This window comes from Grampus griseus, assembly GCF_964374135.1.
Source record: "Grampus griseus genome assembly, chromosome: 5".
Taxonomy (NCBI): Eukaryota; Metazoa; Chordata; class Mammalia; order Artiodactyla; family Delphinidae; genus Grampus; species Grampus griseus.
Window position 1 is genome coordinate 86,096,209 of NC_138998.1, and position 16,334 is coordinate 86,112,542.

Consider the following 16,334-nt stretch of genomic DNA (forward strand, 5'->3'; position numbering starts at 1 on the left):
CTGGAGAATTAATCCATTTACATTTAAAGTAATTATAAATAGGTGTATATTTATTGCCAGTTTATTAATTGTTTTATGTTTTATAGTTCTCTACTCCTTTTTTATGCTCTTGATCTTCACTTGTTATTTTATGACTATCTTTAGTGTTGTGTTTGGATTCCTTCCTCTTCTTTTTTTGTGTATCTATTATAGGTTTTTAGTTTGTGGTTATCATGAGGTTCACATATAAAAAATCTATATCTATTGGTATCTATTTTAAGTTAATCATCTCTTATGCTCAAACACATTCTAACAGCCTTATATTTTTATCTCCCCTGCCCTGTTTTATGTTTTTGATGTCATATTTTACATCTTTTATTTTGCATATCCTTTAATTACTTATTGTGGATATAGATGATTTTACTACTTTTGTTTAATAACCTTCCTACTAGTTTTATAAGTGACTGATCTACTACATTTACTATATGTTTGCCTTTACCAGTGAGATTATTCCTTTCATAATTTTAATATTTCTAGCTGTGGCCTTTTCTTTGCCACTCAGAAAAGTCCCTTTAACATTTCTTGTAATGCCAGTTTATTGGTGACGAACTCTCTTAGCTTTTGCTTGTCTATAACATTCTTTATCTCTCCTTCAATTCCGATTGATAACCTTTCTGGGTGGAGCATTTGTTGGTTGTAGGTTTTTTCCTTTCATTACTTTGAATATATTTATTTGTGCCACTCCTTTCTGGCCTGCAAAGTTTCTGCTGAAAAGTCAGCTGATAGTCTTATGGGAGTGCCCTTGTATATAACTAGTTGCTTTTCTCTTGCTGCTTTTAAGATTCTCTATCTTTAATTCTTGCCATTTTAATTATAATATGCCTTACTCTGGACTGTGCTTCCTGGACCTGGATGTTGGTTTCCTTTCCTAGGTTAGGAAAGTTTTCAGCTATTATTTTTTCATATATGTGACTGCTGCTTCCTCTCTCTCCTCTTCTTGGACCTTATAATGCAAATGTTAGTATGCTTAATGTTGTCCCAGAAGTCCCTTAAGCTATCCCCATTTTAAAAACTTTTTTTCTTTTTTCTGTTCAGCTTGGGTGATTTCTACTACTCTGTCTTCAGACTGCTGATCTGTTCTTTTGTATCAGCTAATCTACTGTGGATTCCTTCTAATGTATTTTTCATTCCAGGTATTGTATTCTTCAGTTCTGATATATATATATTTTATATTTTCTAATTTTTGTTGAAGTTCTGTGTTCATCCATTCTTCTCCTGATATCAGTGAGCATCTTTATGATCATTACCTTGAACTCTTTATGGATAGATTGCTTATCTTCATTTTGTTTAGTTCTTTCTCTGAGGTTTTGTTTCATTCCTTCATTTGGAACATATTCCTCTGTCTCCTCATTTTGTCTAATTCCCTGTGTTTATTTCTATACATAAGGTAGGTTTGTTACATGTTCTAATCTTAGAGAGTAGACCTGTGGGGACCAGCAGCACACTCCCTCTGACCACCAGTACTAGATGCTCCAGGAGTGTCCCCTACATGGACTGCATGCTTTTTTTAGTGCTGCTAATTGTGGGTGAAGTGGTATGTGGGGCTGGCCCCTGGCCTGGCTGATTGTGAGGCTCTGCCTCATGTGGTTGCTTCAGACCCACTGGCGAGCAAGGATGGCTCCCCAGGCACCTGGCTGTGTAGCCTGGTGAAGCCCGACTGCTGCTGGCTCATTGGTGGATGGGACAGGCCCCTGGTGTTAACAGGCTAGAGGAAGAATTCCAAAGTGGCACTTGCCAGTGCAGGTGTCAGTGTGGTGGAACAAGATTTCAAAAATGACTGCTGCCAGTGTCTCCATACCCAGGGGGAGTCCAGTTGCCTCCTGTCTCTCTGAGAGGCTCTTCAAGATCAGGAAGTGGGTCTGACCCCAATGCCTTTCAAACTACTGTCTCTGTGCAGGGACTCAGAGAATTGAGATTTTGTGTGTGTTCTTTAAGAATGGATCTCTGGGGCTTCTCTGGTGGCGCAGTGGTTGAGAGTCCGCCTGCCGATGCAGAGAACGCGGGTTCGTGCCCCGGTCCGGGAGGATCCCACATGCCGCGGAGCGGCTGGGCCCGTGAGCCATGGCCACTGAGCCTGCGCGTCTGGAGCCTGTGCTCCGCAACGGGAGAGGCCACAGCAGTGAGAGGCCCGCGTACTGCAAAAAAAAAAAAAAAAAAAAGAATGGATCTCTGTTCCCTATAGCCCTTCAGCTCTCTTGAACACAAGCTCCATTTGTTTTCAAAGCCCATCTTTCTGGGGGCTTATCTTCCTGGTGCAGGATCCCCAGGCTGGGAAGCCAGATGTGGAGCTGGGGAGGATCCACATAAGGGAGGATCTCTGCAGTTGCAATATCCCTCCCATTTGTCGGTCACCAACCCAAGTGTGTGGTTCTTGACTAGACTGTGTCTCTACTCCCCTACCTGTCTCATGTGGCTCCTTCTTTATATCTTCAGTTGTGGACAGTCTTTTCTGCTTGTCTTCAGGTTGTTATTATAGATAGTTGCTTTGTGAGTAGTTGTAATTTTGGTATGCCCTTGGAAGGAAGTGAGCTTGGAGTCTTCCTACTTCACCATGGTGATCGCCTCCCTCTCCCCACCCTTTTATAAAAATCCATCTGCAAATGGCTATGCTGCAGGGCAATAAAAGAATGGATATGGTGACTCTGTCCAAGGTGCCACTATAAACACTTCCCTGCCTTTCACCCCCCAAGAAGAGGAGTCAATGCTTAGATTAAAGTGCAGAATCTGGCACAATTAAACATACAGGAACCCTAATTATAAGTACATAAATAAGATATATGATGTGGAATAAAATCTTAGACTGTAATAAAGCAGGTATTTATATCTGTTGGCAGCTTCAGCCCTCCTGGCAGTGCACCACAGATTGTACTTTAAAGTTTTCATTTCTTCAATAGGAGATTTTTTTTTCTGAATGGTAAATAAATACATTGATCTGTTATCAGTAATAGCCCTATGGATTATTAGAACATTTTCTTCCAAGTTACAGTGCCTTTGAAGTTTATTGCTGGTAATTTATTGCAGCATATTTAGCAGAGCAAGGGAAGCTTGGATTAGGTCAGACTCACAAAGCACCCATATTTCAAACACCAAGGATTCTCTGGAATCTTATATTAACTGACACAATAGCCTATGTGGTTCCATAGCTGTCTCCTTTATTCTCCCACTTTTACTCACTTAAATTTTATCTGCTTCTAAAAAGAATATTATATGATTTAAATACACATACTTAAAATGAAGGTTAAAGAACCAATTTAGGGGAGAAAGGATAATAATTTTATCCATACCTAAAATGAGATCACTACTGTAATTAAACACGTATTTTATCCACCAGCTTCTTAATAGTCAAGGCTAACATTAAATGTAACATTATACAGCTACATTAAAAGGAAGCCCATAATTTTACCTGGGGAGGCATTTTCATGGCACTAAATTCCTGGACAATGGTTTCCCATTCTCATCAGATATGAAACAGTAAGCAATAGAGTAAGTACAATGAAAAATAATAATTTTGGAGGTGATACTGAAATAGTCTTCAACTAGTTCTTCCCTGTATCAAAATGTAATAAAAACCCAACAACACAGAGAAAAGTTTGACATGAATATAACTTTGTGGGAAGTTAAGATAGCAGTCCTGGTATATAACATCCTGATGATCTCATTTTTTACAAGGATAGAGTCTGAAGAACCTAGATAAGGTACTGCTCAGCCCGTCTCCTTTAACCACAATTTGTCAGTTATACTTTGAGTGGATGTTTTATAGGGGCCACTTCAAGACTGAGATCTTTTAAAGGTGTCTAAACTGCTGATTTTTTTGTGCTGTTGACTGATAACAGTGCTGTGACCATGAGATGGATTTTTGCTAAGTAAAATATAGATGAGGTTCCCTAATGTTTATTATAAGATACTAACTTTGACACCCCCTGCTCCTCTGGTACCACAATCAGAATGAGCTATCCCTGTTCAAGAGAGTGATTTAGCTTACTGACTTCACTGAACACCACCAAGAAAAAAAAAATTTACAATTTTTGTCTTAACACAGTATGTATCAAGCATCCAGTCTTTGTCAATAATTCATTTGTTTCTTGAAAGACCAATTAGCTCAAAGTTACAGTCAGAGAATTGGAATCTTAAAATTGTAAGATACTCCTTCAACAGTGGAATGTGAACACATCCGGTGACAAGTAACTCACCACTAAATGAGACAGCTCGTCTAGCTTTTAAAACACTCTAAATGTGAGAATGTACTTTTACATAATGCTGTTTTATAAAATTTACTTCTGCCTAACTTTTACCTTCAGTCTTTTCTTCTGCCCTCTGATGCATGCAGGATATGCATGATAAATAGAAAATATCCATTTCAAATCACTGCTATACATTTTGTGTGTGTGTGTGTGTTTATATCTTTACTGGAGTATAATTGCTTTACAATGGTGTGTTAGTTTCTGCTTTATAACAAAGTGAATCAGTTATACATATACATATGTTCCCATATCTCTTCCCTCTTGCATCTCCCTCCCTCCCACCCTTCCTATCCCACCCCTCTAGGTGGACACAAAGCACCGAGCTGATCTCCCTGTGCTATGCGGCTGCTTCCCACTACCTATCTATTTTACGTTTGGTAGTGTATATATGTCCATGCCACTCTCTCACTTTGTCACAGCTTACCCTTCCCCCTCCCCATATCCTCAAGGCCATTCTCTAGTAGGTCTGTGTCTTTATTCCCATCTTACCCCTAGGTTCTTCATGACATTTTTTTTTTTCTTAGATTCCACATATATGTGTTAGCATACGGTATTTGGCTTTCTCTTTCGGACTTACTTCACTCTGTATGACAGACTCTATGTCCATCCACCTCACTACAAATAACTCAATTTCGTTTCTTTTTATGGCTGAGTAATATTCCACTGTATATATGTGCCACATCTTCTTTATCCATTCATCTGATGATGGACACTTAGGTTGCTTCCATCTCCTGGCTATTGTAAATAGAGCTGCAATGAACATTTTGGTACATGACTCTTTTTGAATTATGGTTTTCTCAGGGTATATGCCCAGTAGTGGGATTGCTGGGTCATATGGTAGTTCTATTTGTAGTTTTTTAAGGAACCTCCATACTGTTCTCCATAGTGGCTGTACCAATTCACATTCCCACCAGCAGTGCAAGAGTGTTCCCTTTTCTCCACACCCTCTCCAGCATTTATTGTTTCTAGAGTTTTTGATGATGGTCATTCTGATCCGTGTGAGATGATATCTCATTGTAGTTTTGATTTGCATTTCTCTAATGATTAGTGATGTTGAGCATTCTTTCACGTGTTTGTTGGCAATCTGTATATCTTCTTTGGAGAAATGTCTATTGAGGTCTTCTGCCCATTTTTGGATTGGGTTGTTTGTTTTTTTGTTATTGAGCTGCATGAGCTGCTTGTAAATTTTGGAGATTAATCCTTTGTTAGTTGCTTCATTTGCAAACACAAAAATAAGCTCAAAATGGATTAAAGACCTAAATGTAAGGCCAGAAACTATCAAACTGTTAGAGGAAAACATAGGCAGAACACTCTATGACATAAATCACAGCAAGATCCTTTTTGACCCACCTCCTAGAGAAATGGAAATAAAAACAAAAATATACATTTTAATCACGCCATGGGTCAAAAGTTCATCTTTGCCCATAGTGATGTGTAGTGCACGTATATCATTTCAACACAGAAAGCTCAGAGCACAATTGCTTTTTGTGGTGTTAACAGCATATGTAATTCTTCTCTATTGACTTAACACTTCTCTTCGTCTCCCTGTGGTGAGAACTTAATCCAAATGTTTTGCGGGCCTGCCCTTCCTACAGTTCCATGGTATTCAATATGCGCTTCCACCCCAACCTAGACCATGACTGGCTGGAATACAGATAAATATCCCAACCAAAGGCCACCAATTCATGACCAGAGTGCTTTGTATTACTAAAAGGAAATGGTCTCATAAGATTCTCTCTCTCTGAAGACAGATGTTAACCTATTGTGGTAATCATTTCACAATATATGCTATATGCCTTAAACTTACAGTTATGTATATCAATTACCTCTTGATAAAACTAGAAAACATTAATTAATTCTTTAAAGATTCTCTCTTAAATGCAAAATATGTTGTTAGTCAATGGTGAATGTTAGAGTAGTAAGATCATGAATATTGGAGGATATCTTACAATTTAAGCGGTCACAGAGAAGCTGATTAATAAGATAAGGTAAGTATTTAAAGAAAGGAGAAAAGAGTGTATGTGCAGGGGAGGACTGCTGGTATTTTATCAGGGCCTGAGTAATAGAGAAGAAGTTTTGATACCTGGTGCCTTCTGTTTCCACAAGGCCTAGTTATAGTGGTTCCAATCTTCAGATCCCTATGTGAGCTCTGTATTCTTATAATGTCCTCCCACCTTTACTGGATCTGATCTGACTGGGTCTTTGTTCCTTAAAAATGAGATAGCCCTGACTGAAGAGGAAGAAATTCAGACATCCCAAGTGTACAGATGGAAGATCTAAGTTACAGAATGAGATTTGAGTTAAGAACATGGACAGCTATATGCAGCACTGACAACTGAAATCCTCCCATCTAAACTCCATTTTATATGGGCTAATTTCAATGACAGAGATTGTTTTATATGCTTTTATGCATAAAAAAGGCAGAAATCAGATTAAAACAGATTAACCATGACTCCAGTCAGCCTATGTGGCTCAGACTGCAAGTATCTGCATATAAAAAATTAAGTGTACTTTGCACCATAGATCATCCCCAGGAACTTGGTCTGTTTCACAGTAAGATGCTGGTTCAGCATGCAACTTGTCCCAGTGCCACACTCCTGATAAGCAGGAGTTCAGACTGATGTTGGAAAGCCCCACTTCACATGAATAGAGCAGATCACAGAGCGTATGAAAACATACTCGGGGAATCCTCCTCGCACACCTCTCATCTGTGGATGTGCTGGAATTCCAGGAGGATAGATTGCATCTGATTGAGGGACAGCGGGTCAAATGAGGGACAGAACTGGTTATGACTGCTGGGAGGGGAAGATACAGATGACATTTGAGAACCACTGGTTTGGAACATGATTCATAGTATTTTCCAAAACGGGAGTTCATACCTCGTAGCGCACGATTTTACACCACGCAATATGTATTCATTTTCCCCTCCTTCTCCACTCTATTTCAGACTTTCAATGAGTCATTCTTGACACATGTTGTATTGTTCTGGACACCAGTTATTTTGAGAAACAGTACAGAATAAAATGCTCTCTCGTTACTTCATATCCCTAGGAGCTATTGATAATTTCATTTGGTTTGTAATACTTCTTTTTTTGGTTTATAAAATATACCATTCACTGAAGCCCCGAGGTAATCACACATGAAAATAAAAACATTCGAAAGCAAAAATCTACCTCACAAAATTCCCATTTTCTCTATGCCCAAGGGAAGTTTTCTCTTGGGAATTAGAGTGGGAAGCGAGAAGGGGGAGAGAAAAAGACAAAGACTTCACAGTTAAAGTGATTTCTAACAGGCACAGGGTATTTTTTTAAATGACAGAAGTTACATTCAGCAAAGCCAAAGCAAAAAGGCAGAGTGAAATGAATCACACAAATGTCTGCTCAGAATCTGAAAATTAAAATACTACTCTGAATAAAACAGATACGATTCCCAATTGAACAATGAGCTGAAATCCAGGAAGCTTTCAGAAATAAATAGAAGGTAATCACAGTGAAGAATAAAGATAAGTGTACCTTCTCATTTACATGTGTGGACAGGAGTTCCACAGACATTTGCTTATTAAAATGGATGGCTACCCAGACTGCAAGGAGCAAAATGAAATGGATCATAAAGTTGCTCATTTTAATGCTACAATCTCTCAATGAAAATGTATTTTCAAATGAAGATATAATATGCAAGATGAAATCTCAACAACATCTGAGTGACCACAGAATCACTGAGAGGGATTTTGAATTAGCCAACAATCTACTGTTTGGGGCAAAGTGAGTTTTTGTCTAAGTGACGACCCATCATTATAATTCAAGGGCTTGTTAGGGTATCTCTGTATATCCTTCCCTCATAGACACTCGCTATTCTTACCTTTTCCAGGTAACTGTAGCTCTGCCTCGTTGCTGCAGAGTGCCTGGGTCAGCCATGAAGTTACTTATCTAGGTAACCAGGATATAAGCCCTACCTTCAATGAGTTTACATATCTGTCAATAAATTATTTATCACTATTTAACAAACTATTTCAAAATTTAAGGACCGAAAACAACTTACTGGCTTATGATTCTGCAATTTGCGCTGGGCTCAGCTGGGCAGTTCTTTTGCTCATCTTCCTGAGATTACTCATGGTGGCCTGACCAGGGGTGGATGATACAAAATGGCCTTGTTTATTAACTAGACCTGCGGTTCCTCAGTTCTCTTCCACATGACCTTTCCATGTTTCTTACGTGGAGGCAGCAGCCTTCCAAAACAGCAACCCCAATACTCAAGTACATATTAAGACTCTGTCTGCATCATTTTTATTGATGTTCTGTTGGCCAAAATTACATGGCAAGTCACAGAGCCAAACCCAGAACCATTGTGGGAGAGAAATCACACAAAACTCTGAAATTCCAGACGTCAATATTCACAGGGCTAGTAATGTAACAGTACACTAAAACTCATATTTGAGGTTGAGCATAAACCTCAAGGTTTAAGAATAAAGTACAAACTACTTAGCCTGGCATTTCTACATATTCTTATCCCAAATCACCTTTTTGTTGTCCAACAGAAATGTTACAGTAGCAAAAACAACCATGTGCTTCAACCTGAAGACAAATTTGCACGCCACATCCAGAATCTGTTTTGCTATTGCTGAAACACACTCTTAGGGTCTCCAGCTCCTTCCGTCTACTGAGAATCCTGGCCATCCTTCCACGTGCAGGTTATAGGTTGCCTCTTCTGTGAACCCTTCCACCATTGTCCCAACAAATGGGTATTTCTCCCTTCTCTAAACTCAGTATCAAGGTGGCACAGCGTAGTGGAAATGCTTCAGGCTTTGGAATCAGACATATCTAGTTTCAAACCCCAGCTCTTTCAATTATTAGTTTGTGATTATGATCATATTACTTCAGGTTCCTGTTTTGCTTTTTATCCTCTTACTTTGAGAACATGTCTTGTCAAAGAATGTGAATCTTTAAAGACACAAATAAGTATTAACACCATTTTACTGCCCAAGCCTACCTCTCTGTCACTCCAATATCTAGTGTTTATTCAATGTTAGCTGAAGGCAGAAAAAGAGGAAAGAAGGAAAAGTAGAGAGGGAAGGATGGTTGGTATTCACTTTATTTCTTAAAGCAAATGATGTCAGTTATAGTACCTCTCTTTGTGAAGGGGGAAGCTAATGATCACTGCCTGGTAATTACTGAAACGCTAAGTGCTAAGCTGCTAAGACATACTAAGTGTCATTGTAGGAAAACATTTTTTTAACCGTAGTAAGTTTCTATCTGATAAGTAAAAGTATCATGGATTTATAGACCTAGAATAGATGCTAAGAAGTTGTTTAACCTAGCTTCTCCCTTCAAACAGAATTGCACCGAATTCATGAAGACAAAGGTGAGGCTTGCCTTAGCAGTGGAGGGAAGGACAGATTCTGCTGAGAGGAGGTGTGGCAGGCCCACCACCTGGACAGGCTCCCATTGCTGAGACACCTTCAGGAAGATGATGATGGTGGATATGTAATTTCTAGCAAGTTACTGTTAAACTACTTATTTTTCCCAAGCACAGGGATGTGTCTATCAGCCTGGTTTGGAGCAGTGCTAGAAAGTTATTGGGGAGATAAAAGGGAGACAATGAAGCTAACAGGCAGGGAAACTTAGGACAATGTGATCTGAGTTGAAGGGAGGAAGACTTGGGTAAATGATTTTAAAAGTTGCCATCAGAAGAAATTTGTCAAAATCAAATTTTCATTTCTATGTGGACTTCCAAATATCCTTATCTTGCACAGAACTATGTAGAATTTTCTAAGGATATCAATTGATGCAGAAAGACAACTACTACTTGGCATCACTTAGATGTAGAATCTTAAAAAAAAGTCTAACTCATAGAAACAGAGTAGAAAAGTGGTTTCCAGGGACTGGGGAGGGAGGGAAGTAGAGAGAGGGTGGTAAAAGGATACAAACTTTCAGTTATAGAATGAATAGTCTGAGGGTCTAATGTATAACATGGTTAACTACAGTTGATAACACTATTGAATGTTCCCACCTAAAAAGAAAAAAAAGGTAAATATGTGAGGTGATGGATATGTGAATTAAGTCAATAGTGGGAATCCCTTCACAGTATATATGTATGTCAAATAATTGTGTTGTACACTTTAAATATCTTATAATTTTATTTATCAATTATACCTCAATGAAGCTGAAAAAAAGGAAAACAAAAAATCAGTCTCTAAAACATTCCAATATTCCTATTACAAAGGTCCTCAAGATGAGATGAAGAAAATTAAGAAAGCCTCTTTAGGCATTAAAGCTCAAATAAGTGATTCAACCAGAACATTAGAACTAATAATTTTGTCAATTATACCTCAATAAAGCTAAAAAAAATTATTGTCAAAGCCAATGTCATGAAGCTTCCCTCTGTTTTGTCCTAGGTATTTCATAGCTTTAGGTCTTACATGTAAGTCTTTAATTCATTTTGAGTTAATTTCCTTATGTAGCATAAAGTGTCCAATTTCCTTCTTTTTTCACATGGTTATCCAGTTTTTCCAGAACCATTTGTTCCTTTCCCCATTGTGCAGTCTAAGAACCGTTGTTGAAGACCATGCATGTGGGGGGGGCGGTTATTTCTGGGCTCTCTGTTCTGTTTCATTTGTCTATATGTATGTCTCTATGCCAGCACCATACTGTTTTGATTACTATAGCTTTGTAATATGTTTTAAAATCAGGATCTGTGAGACCTCCAACTTTGTTCTGTTTCAAGATTGTTTTGGCTATTTGGGGTCCCTTGAGATGCCATATGAATTTCTGCAAAAAATACCATTGAAATTTTGATAGGGATTGCATTGAATCTATAGACTGCTTTGGGTAGTACAGACTTTTTAACAATATCATGTCTTCTAATCCATGAGCATGGGATGCCCTTCCATTTATTTGTGTCTTTAATTTCTTTCAAAATATGTTACACTTTTTAATGTACAAGTCTTTTACCTTAAATTTATTCATAAGCCTTTTTAAAATGTTATTGTAAATGTGACTGTTTTCTTAATTTCTTTTCTTTTGCTCATTGTTAGTATATAGAAATGCACCTGATTCTTGTATGTTGGTTTTGTATCCTGCAACTTTGCTGAATTTGTTTATTAACTCTAACAGTTTTTTGGTGGAATTTTTAGGGTTTTCTATGTACAAGAGTATGTCATCTGCAAACAGAGATAATTTAACTTCTTCCTTTCCAATTTGGATGCCTTTTATTTATTTTTCTAGTCTAATTGCTCTGGTTAGGACTGCCTGTACTATATTAAATAAAGTAGTGACAGTGAGCATTCTTGCCTTGCTCCTCATCTTAGAGGAAAAGCTTTCAGTTTTTCCCCACTGGATATGATGTTAACTGTGGGATCATCATATATGGCCTTTATTATACTGAGGTAGTTTCCTTCTAGTCCTAGTTAAGTGTTTTTATCATGAAAGGGTATTGAATTTTGTCACATGCTTTTCCTGCATCCATTGAAACGATCATGTGGGTCTTATCCTTCATTTTGCTAATGTGGTATATCACACTGATAGATTTTTGTATGTTGAAGCATTCTTGCATTCCAGGAATAAATCCCCCTTTTCATGGTGTATAATCTTTTTTTAAAAATATTTATTTGGCTGCGCCACGTCTTAGTTGCAGCATGCAGGATCTTCATTGCTGCGTGCGAGATATTCATTGTGGCATGCGAGATCTTTAGTTGCACCATATGACTCTTAGTTGTGGCATGTGGGAATCTAGTTCCCTGACCAGGGCTCGAACCCGGGCCCCCTGCATTGGGAGCATGGAGTCTTAGCCACTGGACCACCAGGGAAGTCCCATGGTGTATAATCTTTTTAATGTGCTGTTGAATTTGGTTTGCTATTTGTTTGTTGAGGATTTTTGCATTAATATTCATCAAGGATATTGGTCTGTATCTTCATTTTCTTGTAGTGTCTTTGTTTGGCTTTGGTATCAGGGTCAGGGTAATGCTGGCTTCATAAAATGAGTTTGGAAATGGTCCCTCTCTTCTAATTTTTTGAAGAATTTAAGGAGGATTCATATTAATTTTTCTTTAAATGTTTGGTAGAATTCTCCAGTGAAGCTATCTGATGCTGGGCTTTTCTTTGTTGGGAGGTTTTTGATTACTTAACTCATAATCCTTACTGGTTATAGTTCTGTTCATAATTTTTATTTCTTTGTGAATCATTCTGGAAGGTTATAAATTTCTGGGAATTTATCCATTTCTTCTAAGTTATCTACTTTATTGGCATATCATTGTTCTAGTTTCCCACTATGACATCAATTATAATGTCTACTCTTTCATTTCTGATTTTAGTTATTCAGTCTTCTCTCTTTTTTACATACTCTAGCTATGAGTTTGTCAATTTTATTGATCTTTTCACAAAACCAACTTTTAGGTTTGTTAAGTTCTTCTATTGTTTTTCTACTATTTGATTTATTTACACTCTAATCTTTATTATGTCCCTCCTTCTACTAACTTTAGGTTTAGCTCTTCTTCTAATTCCTTGAGGTATAAAATTAGGTTGTTTATTTGAGAAATTTCTTCTTTTTTAATGGATGTACTTTCCACTATCAACTGATCTCTTTTTACTGCTTTCACTTTATCCCATAAGTTTTGATGTATGTTTTCATTTTCATTTGTCTCAAGATATTTTCAAACTTTCCTTGTGATTTCTTCTTTGACCAATTGGTTGTTTAAGAGTATGCGGTTTAATTCCCACAAAATTGTGAATTTTCCAGTTTTTCTTCTTCTATTGAATTCTAGTTTCATTCTACTGTGGTCAGAAAAAATACTTGGTATGACGTATTATGACTTTTAAAAGCCAGTCCCCAAAAGCTATATACTTCATGATTCTATTTATATAGCATTCTTGAAATGACAAAATTATACAAATGGAGAACAGATTAGTAGTTGCCAGGAGTGAGAGATGGGGGTGAGAAGGAAGTGAGTGTGCCTGTAAGAGGGTAACAGGAGGGTTCCTTGTAATGGAACTGCTTTGTATCTTGATTGTATCAATATCAATATCCTGGTTATTGTACTGTACTATAGTTTGCAAGATGTCATTGGGGAAATTGAGGAAATGGTATACAGGATCTTCTCTGTTTTATGTCTTACAATTGCATGTGAATCTACCATTATTTCAAAATTAAAGGTTTAATTTAAAAAATCTCTAGAGAGGCAAGTATAGCATTTGAGTTGAGAGTCAAGTATAGAATACAGAGTTTGTTGTCACACAGAACAAGTTTCCAGTCCCAATTCCATCATTAGTAGTTGTTTGATTTTGTCTTAACCTCCCTGAACCAGAAATCCCTCATCTTTTGAATGGGTTAGTAATAGCACCTATCCCATAGGGATATGCAAGGATTCAATGAATTAAGGTATAGAAAGTCTTATCCCCAAGCCAGGCACATGGTAACTCCACAGATGCCGTTCCTAATTATTACTTCACATTTTCTCTCTCTCAATACAGTCCACAATTGGTGAGTATCATTTTAGGAACACAGGAGAAATAACAAGATATAAAAATAGGAAGACTTTTTTTTTTTACATTGAAGCTGAGCAAAGACTTAGTGTGAACATCTCAAATTCGTAAATTACAATGAGACACAAACGCAGTTATAATTAAACTAAGCTATTTTATTAACTAGAAACAAAGTCACTGCCCAGGTTTATGCATCTCCTTTTTCTTTTTTTATGAAACAGAGAACCAATTAAACAGCCTGAGTAGAAGTTTGAATTAGCATTAAATAGAGGCACAAAAGTGATAAAGATAATTCCTTGCTAGTTCCCCAAATCGCTAACAATAATAACTAAAATCAATTAAAGTTTTCCTAAGATGAACTTTTCCTTGGAAAAAAATTTCTGTGATGTTCACACTTTTATGAATTCAATTGCCCAAGTTTTTGTGCTTTCGTCCTCCAAGGAGTATTCTTTTCAAAATCAGGAGAGGCTGTAAGAGCATGTGAACCCTCTCTTTTACAGAACAGTGGTGGATGGAGATAACAAAGGCAATTGAAGTCCCTTGAAAAAAATGTAAATTTGTCTTAGCAACTATTTTTATCTTCTTCCCTAACAAACAGCTAACCATCAAACACATGGACTGAACAGCATTTGCATGTTTATTCTGACCTGATCACCAATTGCTAAAAAGGGAGGAAAAGAAACACTCTAGGTCAGGATAAAATTTAAACAGTCTGTAGAGTTGAGGATACCATGCATCCTTTGCATTTTAAATCATCATGGATTCAAGACATCATAGGGACTTCCCTGGTGGCACAGTGGTTAAGAATCTGCCTGCCAATGCAGGGGACACGGGTTCAATCCCTGGTCCAGGAAGATCCCACATGGCACAGAGCAACTAAGCCTGTGCACCACAACTACTGAGCCTGCGTTCTAGAGCCTGCAAGCCACAACTACTGAAGCCCACATGCTCTAGGGCCCATGTGCCGCAACTACTGAGCCTACGTGCTGAAACTACTGAAGCCCATGTGCCTACAGCCCATGCTCCGCAACAGAAGAAGCCACTACAATGAGAAGCCTGTGCACTGCAACAAAGAGCAGCCCCACTCGCCACAACTAGAGAAAGCCCAGAGGCAGGAATGAAGAAGACCCAATGCAGCCAAAAATAAATAAATTAATAAATAATAAATAAAATTTATTTTAAAAAAAGACTTCACAGGAGACAAAAATTAAATTTTAAAACAGAGAACAAAAGAACCCAGCAGAACATGGAGAATATGATTTTCCTAATGAAGTTTTACTATTGGTGAGGATGACTCTATTACCCTGGTGAAATGAACAGAACACGCACATTGAAATCAGACAAACTTTAGTCAAAACCCAAGCTCTCGAATAGCCAAAGCAATCTTGAGAAAGAAAAATGGAGCTGGAGGAATCAGGCTCCCTGACTTCAGACTATACTACAAAGCTACAGTAATCAAGACAGTATGGTACTGGCACAAAAACAGAAAGATAGATCAATGGAACAGGATAGAAAGCCCAGAGATAAACCCATGCACATATGGTCGACTTATCTTTGATAAAGGAGGCAAGAATATGCAGTGGAGAAAAGACAGCCTCTTCAATAAGTGGTGCTGGGAAAACTAGACAGCTACATCTAAAAGAATGAAATTAGAACCCTCCCTAACACCATACACAAAAATAAACTCAAAATGGATTAAAGACCTAAATGTAAGGCCAGACACTGTCAAACTCTTAGAGGAAAATACAGGCAGAACACTCTATGACATAAATCACAGCAAGATCCTTTTTGACCCACCTCGTAGAGAAATGGAAATAAAAACAAAAATAAACAAATGGGACCTGATGAAACTTCAAAGCTTTTGCACAGCAAAGGAAACTATAAACAAGATGAAAAGACAACCCTCAGAATGGGAGAAAATATTTGCAAATGAAGCAACTGACAAAGGATTAATCTCCAAAATTTACAAGCAGCTCATGAAGCTCAATATCAAAAAAGCAAACAACCCAATCCAAAAATGGGTGGAAGACCTAAACAGACATTTCTCCAGAGAAGATATACAGATTGCCAACAAACACATGAAACAATGCTCAACATCATTCATCATTAGAGAAATGCAAATCAAAACTACAATGAGATATCATCTCACACCAGTCAGAATGGCCATCATCAAAAAATCTACAAACAATAAATGCTGGAGAGGGTGTGGAGAAAAGGGAACCCTCCTGCACTGTTGGTGGGAATGTAAATTGATACAGCCACTATGGAGAACAGTATGGAGGTTCCTTAAAAAACTAAAAATATAACTACCATATGACCCAACAATCCCACTACTGGGCACATACCCTGAGAAAACCACAATTCAAAAAGAGTCATGTACCAAAATGTTCATTGCAGCTCTATTTACAATAGCCAGGGCATGGAAGCAACTTAAGTGTCCATCAACAGATGAATGGATAAAGAAGATGTGGCACATATATACAATGGAATATTACTCAGCCATAAAAAGAAACGAAATTGAGTTATTTGTAGTGAGGTGGATGGACATAGAGTCTGTCATACAGAGTGAAGTAAGTCAGAA